We start from the raw sequence: 15,415 nt of genomic DNA on the forward strand, positions 1-15,415 counted from the left end.
CAAGGGTTAGCCTCAACAAGTTTTTTTTTTAAATTTTTTTAAGTTATAGATGAACACAATGCCTTTATTTTTATGTGATGCTGAGGATGTAACCCAGTGCCCTCCACACTTGAGGCGAGCACTCTACCACTGAGCTACAACCCCAATCTTCAACAGGTTTTGTTTTGTCTTGTTCACTGATATGCTTCCTCTTGGAATATAATTAAATATACTTAAGAAATTGTGTTTCTCTTATTTCCTTAGCTTATCATTAGATTTTTATGATCTATCAGAGCAAGCATAATTAACTCAGGATATTTGATAAAACTATGTGGACCATGGCTCTTAATCTCTCATCTTGGTTTTAATTATTTAAAAGTAAATCACTTGAAAGTTATATGAGCATAACTTCATATATTCAGAATGGTAAATCAGTAGGAAGAATGAAATTTGAAGAAATAAACATTCCATCAAACTATAAGCAAACTTCTTTAACTGATTTTTGTGCAGCAGGCAACAAATTTTAAGAGTGGCATTATAGATCTGTCTATCTCAATAATCACTCTTTAAAATTATTTTTGTTAGCTATTCATAATTTTTCCAAGTTCACTCTCTTCATTATTGGACTGTAACAACTGGAAGTCTTGTTGCTTACTTTGCAAGATGATATATAAATATTGCTTCATCCATCACGAGAATGACTTGTCCCCTAGATGAAAACCTGAGGGTGATGTGTAACTGTAATAAATTTGGACAGCAAGGGAAGGGTTCCATTTCCAATTAAAACCACAGCCAGAAAGTTTCCATCTAGACTGGCAGGGAAGGTGGATCTGCACACATTTTGTTATTTTCTTATCTGTTTGAGGAGAATATGGGCTATATTGTAGGGACAATTGCCTCTTCTAGAGAGGAAATTTGTGCACTCATTAAGTTTCTGACACTTAGAGCTAGTTATTCAGAACTGGAAAGTCTAACATGGTGCACACCATGAAGGATATTTTATTTGGATTCAAACAGGCATAAAGGTTCAAATTAAAATTTAGTCAGGTTATGTTGCTTCTTGTACTGAGGGATAAGATGATGACGTACTTAGCCCAGTGCCTGACATATAGTAAGTACTCAACAAATATCAATTATCGTTATCAGGGTGATGATCATTTCTGTCACTAAAAGGTTCAAGTCATTCTGATTCTCATTTTCTGCTTTGAAGGGATCTTCTGGATGTTTTCCTGTTATATCACCTTTCTGTGAACTGTCCAGCCATCCCTGATGTTACTAATGGCATTTAATAACTAACTGCTTGTGAGGTTCGGGCTCCAAGCAAGGTATTTAAAATCAGCATAATTTCAGAACTGTGGTTTTAAAGTAAATGAAATGTATTCCAAATAAAATAGTATTAAAATAATAATTCACGGATGCAATGACATTTGCGCTGAGATTATAATGGCTCAGTGCACTAACAATTACACTAGACATGCCTGAAAACGATATAACTATTCTGAAAAAAAATTAACAAAATCAATATGCAAATAAATAAAACTCATCTTATTAATGAAATGACATTGGTATGTTGGGTTTTGTAGAAACTTAGCAAGTAAGAGAAATTCCTTCATGGGAAATACAAAGGCTGGGTATTAATTCAGTTTCTCTAGAAGCCATATTATCCATGCTGCCCCCTTCCTCAAAGGTGTCCAGTGGATTGCCTCTACACTCCCAATCAATAGAGTAAATATTGTTTTTTTTTATCATTAGGTGAAACCTTACCTCCATAATTTCAACTTACTCCAACTGTACTTTTTATTTCACATGATTTTTGGGTATAGTATGCTCAAACAGAAACACTAAAAAGTTTTATCATGGTGAATGTGAGAATGAGAACAGGTGCTGTTTCTTTCCAAAAAATGTTCTCTGACAGGATGGCTTAAAGAGGGAGAGCAGGTTAGATCTCAGCCTCAAAGCAGCTTAGTGGGGCAGGGCTGCCTCCTGTTGGGCACAATCTGCCCAGCTGTGCTTGCTGCTATCCTACAGACTTCTGCTATATCTTGATCTTCTGCAGGACACACACTGCATTTTGGAATTTGTACTACCCAGTGAAAAACAGCTTTTGCAGCTCATACATAAACTGTATATGGCATTGGGTAATAAAAATGACAAATGTTGTTTTAGCTTTTATTTTAAATTTATTTTATTTTAAAAATTTATTTTAAATTTAACTTAATGCGTACCTGTATGGGCAAAGTACTAGGGGTTAGAGATACAAAGAAAGTAAAGCTGACACACTTCCTAACATCTTGGAGCTCACCAAAAATGGCAGGGAGAAACATATTCAACAAGTACACCAATAACTGTTACTGTGATAAATGTTTCTAAGAAGTTTAAGTCCTCGGGTTGGAGCTGGAGCTCAGTGGTAGAGTGCTTGCCTCCCAGGTGTGAAGCCCTGGATTTGATCCCTGAGCACCACATAAAAATAAATAAATAAAGATATTATATACATCTACAACTAAAACAATATATAAAAAAATTTTAAAAGAGAGAAGTTTATGTCCCTATGGGACTGTATAATCATAATGCTAGTGGTGATAGGAAAATTAAAAAAAGACCATTCTTGAGGGCAGTCTGGATGTTGTCAAAGGCTAGATTTGCTCAGTGATGCTTTTGGTTTTGCATATACATTCGCAAAGCTATTAAGATATGCACCTTGATAATTGAAATTCCTATAGTAAAATAGCTCTGCTATCACAGGAATAGAAATTTAGCTTCGTTTCCTCTGTGAATTATGTTTTTAAAACAGTGTAAGAGTGAAGTATTTTAACAGCTGTCTTGTGGTAGCAGGTAGTTTTCCTTAGCAAAGCACTCACCACTTCATTTTGTAATCATTGGCTTCTAGTCTGCCTCCCACAGCAGATTATAATCTCCCTGAGAACAGAAATGGAGCCCTGATGTCTATTGCATCCCCAGCTATTAGAATAGTGCCTGGTATATAAGTGGCCTCAGTATCCAATGATGGATTGAAGAATCCTCCTAGCAGTCTGCTTTCTTAAATCTCTGTTCCTTCCACTTTTATTCATTTTTATTATTTTCCCTTTCTGTCACTTTGCTTCTTCTTACTGGTGTCTTTGCCATCATTTATGAAATCAAGGTACCCTCATGCTGAATCTGGCTGACTGTAGCTTTTTAGGATAATTTGTGGGAGTATGCTATGGTTTGGGTATGGTTTGAGTGTCCAGCAAGTGTCCATCTATTGGGAGTTTTGTACCCAGGGTAGCAGTATTGGAACATGGTGTAGACCTGTAGAAGCTGGGGTCTAATGAGAGGGCTTTAGGTCATTAGGGGCATACCATTAAAGGGATTAAAGTATTTTCTAATGAGACCCTGGTTAGTTCTTGTAAGAGTGTTATTGTAAAAGGATCAAGGCTGGCCCCATCCAGGTCTCTCTGCTTCCTGATTTGAAATGTAATCACTTGGTCCTCTATGCATTCCACAATGTAGACCAGGGCCTTCACTTGGAGCCAAACCAATAGGACTGCCTGATCTTGAACTTTGAATCTACAGAACTGGATGTGAGCTACATCAACCTCTTTTTCTTCATAAGTAGGCTGTGTCCGGGACTTTCATTACCATAGGAATGGAAAGCTTACTAATAGAGAGTATTTAGTAGACTCTCCCAATTGCACATTCTCTAACTTAATGGTGTTCCTTCCACTTAAGCAGTTCATTTCTGCATGTGCTTATGGAATTTTTTGATCTGCAAAGCCCTGTGTTAGTGTTGAGAGCCACAGCCGAAGGGGCCCCAGCAAACTTCCAGCTGCCAGCAAACTTCCAGCTGCCGGCTGATGATTGGCTCACAGCGGCCCCAGCAACATCTAGCTGATTGGCTCCTCTGTGGTGATGCTCATTGGGCTGTTTCCCTGCCCTTTTAGACCTCGGAGCTGCTCATTGGGGGACTTTTTTGGCTCCGCCCACACGACCCAGCCAATCGGCCTCAAGAGCAGGAGGATTGTGGGAGGTGGAGAGGCTGGTGGTTGTGAGAGAGGCTTGTGGGAAGCCGGTGGTGGCAGTTGGGCTCTGAGGGTTTTTCCTGAGGAGCTGTTTTGTTTGGCCTGTGTGGTTCTAAAAATAAAGTTCCTTTCTTTTGACAAGTGGCTCCTGAATTGTGCCCAGCCAGACTGCGGCAGTTAGGCAGGGTGGGTGATAATGATGACAGCCTCTGCCTTCAAGAAGCTTTATGAAGTAAATAATTATTTACAGAGAAGAGAAAAGAGCTACATATAAAGAGAAATGAGAGCACAGAACGAAGCATTTGGTGCAAACTCACAGGGATCAATAATAACTTCATAAAAGGAGAAGATCTTTGAGTTTAGCTTTGAGGAAAGAGTAGACTTTTATGAGATGGAAGAAGAAATAGAAGGACATTCCAGCTTAAGGAAACTGTAAATCCTTGTCTTTTTTTTTTTCCTTTTAAAATAATTTCCTTGTGCAGCTCTGTCTGGACTGTAATTGTGACAACCATGAATTGATGGAAATCCTGTTCAGCTGTCCTCATGTTTTCCAATACCCAGCACAGTACCCTCCTTTCTTGCACTTGGCATATTCTCCCATTTTATAATCTGTCAGTCATTAAACACTATCATGTGGGTCAAGGTACTTTATAGAATGCAAAGGACTACATAAAATAGGGGAAAGTGCTACAGAGAGGTAAGTTTTCATTAAATCTTATTATGTATTTATTTGTGCTACTACTTAAAAGCGTTTTTATTTGATTTGCCCCAGTGTTCCAAAACAAATCTTCATAATACCATATGAGTCTTTCATAATGCGGTAATACCATGTTCAACTGTAGAGTGGTACAAATTTATGCATAATCACCAATGATTTTATTCTAGAAGAATCTATCCATAAATTAAAGGACAGTATTATTGCCTTTTCCTCCAGTTTATTAACTGAATAGGATGATACATACTACATATGATTTATTATGCTCAGTATTAAAATTCCTAAAATGCCTTAAGTTTGAGATCTATTTTTGTACTAATGATTTATATTTGTATAAAATAATTTATATTTATATAAAAATAACTTTTAAATGACCTCAAGAACTTTATATATTAAATCCTAATATATAAGTGGTAATGGAATGTTTACAAATAAAAAAAAAAACAAAGGCTTGAAAAAATAAATAACTTGCTCTAAGTATAACAAGTGAAGGGTAGTTGTTAGATCACCACATCTATCTAAGATTATAATTAACTTTAATTAAGTATATGCATTAGGTACTAATTGCCCTGTGTGATTAGTTTAATCTTTGAATGAAAGCTTCAGTAGATTTCAGAAGGATATAAATATATTGCCCTTGAGTTCAAAATTTTTTCAAAGACATTCTTTATTCTTTTTATGTACATGTCTGTTAGTTAAGTAAGCACTTGGCAAAAGAATGTTGTAGTCATTATTGATGCTTTTTACCTTGGGTTGTCATAGGGTTTATAAAAGGCTTCCATGGAAATCATGCCAGAACAGATTCCTCTGGGCACCACAGGATCAGAGGCATTGGGCTATTGACAAATTTATACCAGAAAAGAACTTGGAGATCTCTGGAAGAAGAGTACCAAGTAATTTTACAGTATAACTAATGGGAACTTTACTGCAAAACTATAAGATTATTCATGTAGTTTTTGTCTGAACTCAGCAAGGCTGTTCTCAAAAGTTGCTTTTTCCTCCTTCCCTCCTCTCCTTGTCTTTTTTTATGGAGGTTAATAACCAGAGTAGGAAACCATTAGTAAAGTCCCCCTTTTCATTTTAGAATAGCATCAGGGGAGAAAGTGACCTTAACACCAGGTTCTAATAAAAATGACTTTAGGAAGGTGTAAATCCATGCTTATAATTTGATTATTAATTATTAATTATAATTATTAATGACAGATTATTAATCTGTGAAATCCATGAGAATATTTTTCAGATATGCAAATCCTATTTCTTTTTAATGTGCTGGACAGTAATATTTCTGTCAATAGAAATTTCCAATATCTTTACTCTAACTTGACATTGTGCTTCTGTTTACTCCTGTTCATGAGCATTTCTGGGTCCCTTGAGGAAAATAGAAATATATCTATTTTGAAATATATCTATTTGTCATTTACCAAGGACAACAAAATAAACCCAGTAGTAAATTTGCATTTAAAAACCTATGTTTTGAATTGTATCAGTATGACCACAAGCACATCATATATTTTTTCATATTGATAATGATATCTGTGATTCTACTTGTTTTTGCCTTAGTCCTCCAAACTCAGGATGGGCTCCTCAGTCTCTGAATTATATAGGGCTGATTCTCAGAAATGAAACAGCAACAAAAGCTAAATAAACATTTTGAAATCAAGATAATTTGGAGGGAATCACATGACAGTTTGAGAACTCAATCAAATTTGTCACCCATTTCAAATATTCACCATAGTTTGGATAGGCTGAAATTTGCTGAAGCCATTACTAGTCTTTCTTATATAGGCTAGCCTTCTTTTTTTTTTTTTCTACCCAACATGTACCCACATTTCTTCACATAGTAAAACCAAACATTTAGTTTTATGTACACACATATTTTTAAACTCTGTAGTCTTTGCAGTCAATTCTGTTTGCTTAAATTTGTGGATTTTACCAAGGAAGGCAAGATTATTTTAGAGTTTGATGTGTGGTGTAAACTATCCTTTTGATAATGAAATCCTATGAGGTATATACATTCCTATAAAGTCCTGGTCACTGGAGAGAAGATAAGCTTATACTTGAGCAAGAATCCAAAGCAATTTTTAGAAATACTAGTTCTGAGTGGGCTGGCCTTTGGTCAAGCCACAAAACAGCCACACTATCTTTCCTGCCTACTTTTCCAAAGCTCTTTTGCCTGAGTTCCACACTCCCTGTGCCTTGGGCAGGGGACCACTAATAGTGAAGGTCTTTATCCGAATAATTTATGCTGTTGTCCTGTCTGGAAAATCTGTATTTTATGGGCTTTCACAAAGCAAGTGGATATCCAGTAATTAACTTTAAAACACCAAGGCATATATTTCAGGGCAAGGAATATATTCTCCACCCCCTTTTTTTCCCTCTGATACAACCCCCAAGACACCTTGAACTAGCCTGCTGTATCAGTCAGGTCTTATCATTGATTAGACTGCTCATCTTCTCTGCAAATAGAAATGCAGAACTAGGAGGAGATATATATGAAGAGATGTGTTGCTTATAAGATTGTGGGGTTGGCTAGACAAGTCTGAAATCTGTAATGCAGGCCATTAGGAAGATTAGGCTGGAGCTCTTGGGTACTGTTTGAAGCTGTCATCCATGGCTGGAGTTTCCTCTTCTTCAGGAAAGCCTCATTTCTGCTCTCAAAGCCTTTCAACCAATCAAGTCATGGCCACCTAGACCACCTGGAACAATGGATTAATTTGTAGATGGATTAATATGATTGATTGGGGAGAAGATAAGCCATCTACAGAATACCTTCACAGACAGCACCTAGTAACTGGTAACTGTAGCTTAGCTGGTTGATGCATCAGAAAGACAATCACATCTGCTTTTCAGGGATTCTATAACCATTTTCTAAGTTGATGAGCTATATAAGTTTCTTACATGAATATACTTTGAGACCTAAAGGAAATAAGATTGAAAAAGGATTAGAATCTAAAAAAGATAAATACAATATTTCTTTTTTTCTTGTCCAAAACTTTGTCATGCTTGGAAATTTAAGCAAGTGACAAGTATCAGTACCCATGCAACATTTTATTGATGTTCATGATCATCTTTTACATGATGATTCACTAGGTTAAGGGAACACTGATTGACTAGTGTTAATGAATGATAAATCAACTAATTACAAGCCAAACATTATTGTTACTAATGACACTAGTAAAATATAGTTATTTAAATAGCAGATTTAACACCATTAAGATTAATAGCCAGATAAAAACTGAACATAATTATTGATGCTGGTAATCGAAACCATTGCAAATGAATTAATTGAATGGACTATTTAGAATCATTCATATGTTTTGGTTTTAAAGCAGCTATTACAGGACAGGTTCTGAATGCACATTATAATTTATCAAGTTACTATTGCTGACTTTATAATCAGATACAGGCAACCCTTTTCACATGAAAGAATATATTCAAGCTGTAATTCCTTTTTCTTTCTTTAGAGCACTTTAATAAAGATTGCAGTAAGGAGTACATGCCCCATATCTGAATAACAGGACTACCATTACTTGTAACACTAAAACAAATATTTAGTGTCCCAAGTCATGTTTTAATGAGACAAAAATTCATTATGTTGAATTACACAATAAAAACAGATTGATCTGATTTTGTCAGGTCAAAACCATATATGGTTTTTAAGATGACATTTTCTATATTTCAAACCAATACTATGTTCTGTGCCCTTTTTAATGTTTAAAAATATTAATAGCCAATTTATTGATGTTAAAAAATGCTCAGTAAATGTTTATCTTTTTTTTTTCTCATGTAGTATGTATTTTTAACACTTGCTAATTTTCTCTATGTTGTACCAGTTCTGAGTTTTGGACTTAGGGGTCCTTCCATTTTCCAGCAAACAGTTTTTTCTCTTTGCCATGGTCTTTTAGCCTTTTTTCAAAGCCATTGACAGAAGGCACTGAAAGGAATTTTAAGATATGATATTCAGGGTTTTCTTCTCTCAAGGAGTCTGGCTAAAGCAAAGACACTTGGTACATTCTTGGCCTGCCATTGTGTGTCTCAGCAGGGTTCTGAGGCTCTTGGCTGTCCTGTGCCAAGTTCCACCGGGGCTGGGGCTTTGTGACGCACTTATCCTCAGTATAATCTCTGCACACCTGCTGTATTTATTTTTTTTGGAATTCTGGTTCCCTGCTCCTCCTAGACAGAGCTTCCCATCCATTTGCAGAAAGCCCCCAGTATTTCTGGACACTAAAAGTGACAATTAAAAATCTTATTCAAGTGAATATGAGTCCTGAAAGCTAACTATAGTCACCACCAATTTTCTAGACTCTCATATTTACATCGAAATAGGAAAGTATTTTTTACCCACAGCCTGGATTCTTTTAAATCTTTTTTTGAGGTGGCAGGTGAGAGATCTAGGAATCGTTAGAGCTAAATATTAACTTATACTCAGTTGCTGTTTCCCTTCCTTTATCAACTTGGTAGTTTAATGTAAATGCACTTTTGTTGCTGTGAGCTATTCAGATAATCTCTTAACCACATATGTCAATCATTTTGCTACTTACATGACATGAAACCATTGCATGACATAGGTATTACTGATCTTATTTTACCCTCAGAACCCTGAGACTCAGGTGAAATAGTTTTGTCTGACATTTCAGCTAATGAAAGACTGAGGTGGGATTCATCCCAACTTCCAAAAGTTTGTACTCCTTGCAAAGAGAACTTTTGAGGATCCTACATTATTGTATTAACTAATAACTAATTTATATTCCACACCTACTATGTGTCAGGCTCTATTATGGGATTTCCACATGGGCTAACTCTATTAATTCAAAACAACCTCAATCACTAGACCATTATTGCCTTGACTTTTCAAATGAGGAGAGTGAAGTACAGAAAAGATATGTAATTTGTCCAAAGTCACACAATCAGCAATATCTTGGCAGTTGGGTCTCCTACTCCTTATGTTTAACCTGTATATCTTTATGTATGAAGTCAGGTTCCAAAACTCTTAGGACTTAACACTATCCTTGAACTAGGAAAGAGGAGCTATCAATGGTTTGATTGAGACATTGTTGGAATGTGGCAGATATTGGCTTTGTTTTTAAAAGTTGTCTTAAAAGGAAACGGGAGTTTTATGGAATCAACATGATTAAGAATTTGCCTTAAATTATAAACTGTCACATATGTCACTGGAGAATCTTATAAATATAAATTCACTAATTTACTCTGGAAAAGTTAAAAAAAAGCATTGTAAAATCAGGGCTGGGGATGTGGCTCAAGCAGTAGCGTGCTCGCCTGGCATACGTGCAGCCCAGGTTCGATCCTCAGCACCATATACAAACAAAGATGTTGTGTCTGCTGAAAACTAAAGAATAAATATTAAAAATTCTCTCTCTCTCTCTCTAAAAAAATCAATAGGTAGATACTCAGTAGATTTTGATAATATAAGAAAATATTTTTTCTTAACCAACTCTAAAGCAGAGAATTTAGTCGAGTCCTTCTACAGTTATTGTACAGTGAAACTGACTTGTAAACAGCTGGCTTCCTAGAGAAATCACCTTATTCAGAAGATTTAACTTTTCTCTTTCCAGATTGGTGTGAGGTTGGTATAGGAGAGCTCAGTAATAAATTAACTGGTCCACAGGAACATCATAATGACTCTAGAGTAGGAATTGAAATTATACTTTACTTCAAAACATTATGTGATATTTTTCAAAGAATCATATATCAGTGTTTTCATGATTTATTGAGATATATTGAGCCAGGATATTGGGTGGGGGGAGTATTCCACTCACCTTAAAGCCTCCTCACAATTCACTCTTCTAGAAATCTTTTCCATTTTACGTTTTATTCCTTTTTCCCTTTGATTCCTCATCCACCCCCCCAGAGTCATAGATAGTCTAGTCCAAGATGCAGAAAGACTTAGGATTTCTTTAGGAATATCCATTTCAAAGACCTCGTTGAAAAGACAGATGTTTCTCTTTTTTAGTAACAGATAAATTGAATAACCTGGTATTTGCTTGGGCAAGGAAGGAGTAAAGGATTGGGCCAGGGGTGGGATGTGGCTCAAGTGGTAGCGCGCTCCTCTGGCATGCGTGCGGCCCGGGTTTGATCCTCAGCACCACATACCAACAAAGATGTTGTGTCCGCCGAGAACTAAAAAAAAATAAATATTAAAAAAAAAATTCTCTCCCTCTCCCTCTCTCTCACTGTCTCTCACTCTCTCTTAAAAAAAAAAAAAAAAGGATTGGGCCAAAGTTTCTTTGATAACAAATATGCCCTGCAACACTCTGCTTTGTCTGAAAAAAAATATATGGAGCCCAACTTCCATTGGTGATGCCGTAGCATATCCAAGGTCTTACAATGAAAGTTTTGCAACTCTCTGGATCTTATGGAAGATCATTGCACCGTATGAAAGAAGTGTGAAGTATTTTAAGAAGTTTTCATTTAGAACAATGAAATCCAGAGAGAGAGAGAAAAAAAAAAACCCAAACTATTTTTCCTTGCCTACCATTCTAAGATAGATAAGCAAATTTCAATCATCAAGAGATTTTATGAAGTAAAGAATTCAGTGCCAGGCTGAGAATTTTTTCTTTGTCTTGGGAGAGAGATTTGAGTTTTAGAATTTGCTTTTCTAAATGGAATTTAAATTCCTTAAAGCTGGGAGCCTGTAATCCCAGAATCTCAGGAGGTTGAGGCAGGAGAATTGCAAGTTCAAAGCCAGCATCAGTAGCTTAGTGAGACCCTGTCTCTAAATAAAATATATAAAAGGGTTGGGGATGTTGCTCAGTGTTTAAGCACCCCTGAGTTCAATCCCTCGCACCCCCCCAAAAAAATTCTTTCCGAATTTTCTGATCTTGATGACTGAAAGCATTATACTTGTCACTCCTACCATTGGGAGTGGAAAGTTGAGTCCTGTTCAGGATTAATTCAGCATAAGAAATAATGTGTACTGTATACTATAATATATCTTGAGATTTCATTCTTCTAAACAAAAAATGGGAACTACCAACCATCCAATCAGTAAACCAATGTTTTCTTCAAGTTGTATTTGGGGTAGAACAACATATATGTAATGATGGCCATTAATTGAGTGTCCATTTTGTGCTGCCTTATTTTCTGTTCTTTGTAACAACCACAAGAGGCATCTCTTATTTTCCCCTATTTGTAGATGAAGACAAAAATCAAAGAAGTCATTTGCCCATCAGACACAACTGATGTCTGAGCTGAGCCCCATAAAGGACGATCTGCTGATGTTTGATCTGAGCCTCCTGGCCTTTTGTCTTTGGCTGGACATCTGCTCATTCATTTATTGGGCTAAGATACACATATCTTCTTGATTACTTCCCCCATTCCCTCCCACCTTCTTCCCTGGCCCTTTTTGGAAAGTTCTTTTCTAGAATCTATAGGGCTATTTTTATTGATACCACTGTTTTTTCTGGTAATCTTCCCCCACCAAGGTTGAGTGTTATGACCTTCCACAGTAGTCCCATAGCATCTGTGCCTGTGCCGGCCACTGTCACACCATGCTAGGTTCTTGTATGTTTGTGTAACTCAACTGTTAGAGAAAGGATCTTGCATGCAGAACCACAGCAGAATCTGTGAGGCTATTTTTAAGAAATGGCATTAGTTGGGGCCTACTTTGGGGGATGAAGATCATAGATATATTTTTAAAATTGCCTAGACAATTTTAATATAAGTTCAGGGTTGAGACTTTAGCTCATAAATTCTTCAAGGTCAAGGATAATTCAGCTGTGTTTCCAGAATTGAGTCCCATCCCTGGGATTTAACAGATACTTAACAAACAACAGTTGGTTGAATGAATTTTAAAATGCTGACTTACGATTTTTACAATCTAAAATATTTTATTTATTTATTTGATCAATATATAGTTGATGAATGCATAAAAGATAGAATACCATAAAATATTGAACAGCAGTTATAATACTAGCTTCAAATTCAGCAAATGCTTTCTGGTTTCCACAACCAAACTATGCTTGCCTAGTGGAGCTCAGCACCGTGGTTCTTCTGTGATGCATTTAAGAGCTCCAAAACTCAAGCAAAAGCAGCTTATTGAAAAGAGTAAAGTTTAACAATAGTGCAATCAGAATGTGAGATTTCTTTGCAAGTTTATCTGGGATTTGAGAGACCTTTGTCAAGTGGTATGCTATATCCTGATCAAATTTTGTGTCAGAAAGCAAGAGGCATTTTTAGAATTCGACAACCTGAAAAAAGGATCCTGGTACCAGCACGCAGCAGGCTACTGCCTTGGGCAACTTCATAGGAGAAATGGATTGTTTCCCTAGGTAACCATCAGGATATTACTAGATTTTCTTAGAGCCGTGAGAACAGTAAGTGGGGTTTTCGGGACTGTAATATTTCCTTCAGGTCTCATTTCAGTGGCAATCAGTGGTCATAGTCCTCCTTTCAAAGCACTGGGAGACATGCTGGAATAATTAATGTCACTGAGGTATTGTTTTTCCTTTTGTTTTCTGTTTTTTTTCCCCTAAGAAAGTTTAAGCAATGCATGAGACATATGTCTCCTATGAAAAGCTATTACATCATTTGAAACAAAAGGCCAGTCTCTAATAATAGTGGAGTGTTGGGGGCAATGAGTAAATTTACTCGAATGAGATCAATCATGGCTGTTCTCTAGGGCACCATATTTCAACTTGGCATGAAAATTCCAGACTCATTTAACATAGACATGGTGAGAACCACAAGTAATTTTAAGGCCAGTTTGGTAAAGATTCATAAATTTGTCAGTTGGTTATGTCTCTGCATAAGATCATAAGTAATTTCAGTGTTGACAGGTACAGATTCTTGCTGGGGGCTGTATGAAATTAAATTCAGCAATTCAGTACAAATCAATAACTATTTGTTGAGGGCTCACTAGTTTCAAGGCTGGGCATTTAGAGGGGAAAGCATTTGAATAATACAAGGTTCCTACCTTCAAGGAACTTACTACTGGGTAGAAAACCTGCAGCTTTTGATTTTAAAATAAAGTCTTGTTGCAAAGTATCTACGTTTATGGAATAGCACAATGGTAGAATAGATTGCTATAGAAGTTAAGTGGTTTCCTATTTCTGTTATATAACTTTTTCTCCCCATTCAACAACAATCAGCAACTCTTTTGATAAGGGAGGTATGGCAAAATATGATATGTATATTTTTGTACCTTAATAAAAATTACTGTGTAGCTCCACAGACATGAAGAACATACATTTACTCTAATAATCTGTATCTAAGCTATATTGGAGGAAGAATTTCATTGAATTAACCCTTATAAATAAGCCAGTTGTATTGATCCTCAACTGAGGAATTCAAGAATTGCTTAGACCCATTTGTTTAGTAAAGTACAAATTTTAACATCAGTGTTAAGTGCATTAACCTGGCAAGAATGAATGCATGTATTCTTACTATAAGGTTTAAGGAAACTGTGGTGTTCACCTGAATATTGGTATTTTTAAAGTTGGTAGATTGAGTGAAATGCTGTACCACATTAGGGAATTCATGAATATGGATAACAATATAAATTTTCACACTCTATAGTTTCAAACTTATTTTTGTTTTTAATTTTCAGTGACCGTATATATATTACCTGAAAACTGCCATTTCCCACTGATTTTCTTTCTTTCATTTAGTCTTTCCTGCCATTTGCCAATTTGGTGACTTTTTATCTCTAATCTTAGAATATACACAGACTAAGGCAAGATTTCTGAACATTGGCATAATCAATAATCTGGAATGAGTAATTTCATGCTGTAGGTGGCTAATCTATGCATTGTAGGATGAGGAGCAGCACCCTTCACCCTTAGCCAGTACACAATAGGTGCCAGTAATACTACTGAGATTCAGTTTTGACAAACTAAAGCACCCCCAGATATTGCCAAGTATTCCCTATGGGGGCAAAATGGCCCCAGTGAAGACGTTGATCTAAGTCACATTTCCCAACTTTCTTTCTCAGTCTTACCTCTCTTCATAGCTGCTATTTCGGTGAGTCAAAATCATTACTTTAATGAAATCCACATGCCACTCTTATGCCCTCAAATATTTAGTGACTAATATTCAAGGTCCTTTGCCTCTACGTGCCTTTAAAGTTTCTTTTGAGCAAAGTAGTACTCTTTTACTAACAAAAATATGTGGAAGAGCTATGCAAAGCAAGTGACCTGCCCTACTCCTCCCCATTCTCATGTCTGAGAGGCAACTTTCAAAAAATTTGCCTCTGTTTTACTTCTAGCAGTTTTCTCCATAAGCCTAAATTTTTATTGAAAAAAGTCTCTATTTTACCCTCACCTTGACTGATAAGTTGGACCCAGAATTCTAAGTTTAAAATATTTTTGTTCATAATTCAAAAAACATAGACTCAAGGGTACTAAAAATATCATATATTTTTTTCTTTTTTAGATGGGAGATATTTTTTCTTTTGTATTAGGTTTCACTAAGGTATTGATCTTCCTTTTATTTGACTTACCAACGTTAGGCAATATTGGTGTTGCTCTAGTGGTTTTTTGTTTTGTTTTTGTTTTGTTTTATTGTGGTGCTGGGGAACAAACCCAGGGCCTCTTGCGTGTCAGGCAAATGCTCTACCACTGAGCCACATCCCCAGATCAATTGCATTGCTCTGATTTAAAGATGACATTATAGACAATTATATAATTCGCTATTTTCCCTCTGGTCTTTCCATTCATTGATATTTAGGTGATTATTTGTAGTCCTTTGTGGTAATCTTTCAGAAATA

General features: G+C 36.1%; 1 protein-coding gene and 1 non-coding gene across 12 annotated transcripts in view; one reads left to right on the forward strand and one right to left on the reverse strand.

Annotated features, from left to right (window-relative positions):
* Ntng1 (netrin G1) overlaps positions 1–15,415 on the forward strand; it is a 347,490-nt gene that overhangs the window by 20,865 nt on the left and 311,210 nt on the right. The window lies entirely within an intron of this gene.
* Positions 15,210–15,282, reverse strand: Trnav-gac (transfer RNA valine (anticodon GAC)). Its single transcript has one exon. It is a non-coding gene; the product is annotated as a tRNA-Val (tRNA).

The sequence above is a fragment of the Ictidomys tridecemlineatus genome, chromosome 11 (genome assembly GCF_052094955.1).
Source record: "Ictidomys tridecemlineatus isolate mIctTri1 chromosome 11, mIctTri1.hap1, whole genome shotgun sequence".
Classification (NCBI taxonomy): Eukaryota; Metazoa; Chordata; class Mammalia; order Rodentia; family Sciuridae; genus Ictidomys; species Ictidomys tridecemlineatus.